At 52.9% G+C, this 2,038-nt stretch overlaps 1 non-coding gene across 1 annotated transcript; it reads left to right on the forward strand.

Moving 5' to 3' along the window:
* The first annotated feature begins 1,668 nt into the window (after nucleotides 1–1,668).
* LOC128308422 (5.8S ribosomal RNA) lies at nucleotides 1,669–1,826 on the forward strand. The gene has a single exon (XR_008288291.1). It is a non-coding gene; the product is annotated as a 5.8S ribosomal RNA (ribosomal RNA).
* Nucleotides 1,827–2,038: the final 212 nt, after the last annotated feature.

Raw genomic sequence — 2,038 nt, forward strand, 5'->3', positions numbered from 1 at the left:
AGCTCGGGTCCAGGCTGAGGGACCCTCGACGACGCGCCGCCGTCGGACCGCGCCTACGGAGGCGGACCTGATAAGGTCTCGGCGGAACAGACGCGAAAACGAAAGGCGCCGTCGTGCTTTGGCTGCAGGCCGACGATGGACACCCGCGGAGGAGGCTGCCGCCAGCGAGGCGGAATGGTCAGATCGATAGATGTCGGGTTGACTTCTTGAGATCTCCGAGAGGGGAAAGAATGAGTGAGTCACGCGGACTAAGCAAGCGTACGCCTTTAATATACGGTTAAGATACGATTCAATTTAATAAAGAAATAGGGAAGAGACATCCGAAAGGGTTCGTAATGACGCATGACAAATCCCTGGCGGGCGACGTCGTGCGTCAAGAGCGTGGGTTTATGCTATTGTTTGTTAGAACATAATGTTTATGAACAATAAAACCTGCATTTGTTAAAAAAAAAAAACGAAGTGGAGCTTGCGGCTTAATTTGACTCAACACGGGAAAATTTACCAGGTCCGAACTTATCGAGGTAAGACAGATTGAGAGCTCTTTCTCAAATTTAAGGGTAGTGGTGCATGGCCGTTCTTAGTTCGTGGAATGATTTGTCTGGTTAATTCCGATAACGAACGCGACTCAAACAAGCTAACTAGAACGCTGTCAGCAGTGCACCTCCGGGCGCACCTGACGTCAAGGCCGGCGGCCCCTTCACGGGCGGTCGTCGGCCACGTTTGCCCTGCTTAGCGGGACAACTTGTGTTTAGCAAGGTGAGAATGAGCGATAACAGGTCCGTGATGCCCTTAGATGTTCTGGGCTGCACGCGTGCTACAATGTGAGCAGCAGCGTGTTCTCGCCAATTGGCGCCCCCATTCCGAGAGGAACGGGAAATCACCCAAATGCTCATTTAGTTGGGATTGGGGACTGCAACGGTCCCCATGAACCTGGAATTTCTAGTAAGTGCTAGTCATTAGCTAGCGCTGATTACGTCCCTGCCCTTTGTACACACCGCCCGTCGCTACTACCGATGGATTATTTAGTGAGGTCTCTGGAGGCACACCTTCCGCGGTTCCTTCGTGAGCTGCAGCTGGCATGGCCGAAGTTGACCGAACTTGATGATTTAGAGGAAGTAAAAGTCGTAACAAGGTTTCCGTAGGTGAACCTGCGGAAGGATCATTACCGATCAATACATATATGTTGTTGTGTGAGTTGGTTAGAGAGATAGAGAAACACGGTATCAGCAGAACAAACTGCTATGTTACCTTTTGGGGGCCGCGCACGCCAATTAGACCCGCGAGAGAGGTGTGTCTATACTACGATATTGAGCGTGCGCGACCGTAGGCCAGTGGCCTTCGTACCTGTGCGCACACTCCCAATGGCAGCCATCGAACGCGTAAAGTGTGTGACACATGGGCGAAGGTAAAGACCCACTAGAACATATTTAAACACTGGCCTCGAGCGAGAGAGAACCTAATCAAGAGAACGAAAGTTGTGCAAGATCGCGCCGATGCCGCCCACATCGCGCGTCGATCAATGGGAAGGAAGACCAATGGTCATCCTTGTCCACCCTGGACGGCTTCGAAGGAACCGAGAGGTGCACGGTTACGCTGTCCGGGGAACTTAAGTTGTGAGAGACGCACCTAGCGCATAACGAAAACATAGGAGACAGTTGAACATACCAAAACCCTAGGCAGGGGATCACTCGGCTCATGGATCGATGAAGACCGCAGCTAAATGCGCGTCAGAATGTGAACTGCAGGACACATGAACACCGACACGTTGAACGCATATGGCGCATCGGACGTTTAAACCCGACCGATGCACACATTCTTGAGTGCCTACCAATTCTTGTTACACACTATTCCATAACTACAGGACGCCCGCGTACCAGCGGCACGCCTGGGCGAGCAGCACGCCCGGGAGTGTGTCGCAGGCTTGAACACACGCGTTTGGCGCACTGTGCATCATGGCGTGCTCGGACCCCTTCCGCGGGGGACCTTGGGCGCTGAAATGGTAAGGCGGTACAGTTGGCCCAGTGGGTGCGTGTCGTGT

This window comes from Anopheles moucheti, assembly GCF_943734755.1.
Source record: "Anopheles moucheti chromosome X unlocalized genomic scaffold, idAnoMoucSN_F20_07 X_unloc_4, whole genome shotgun sequence".
NCBI classification, from domain to species: domain Eukaryota; kingdom Metazoa; phylum Arthropoda; class Insecta; order Diptera; family Culicidae; genus Anopheles; species Anopheles moucheti.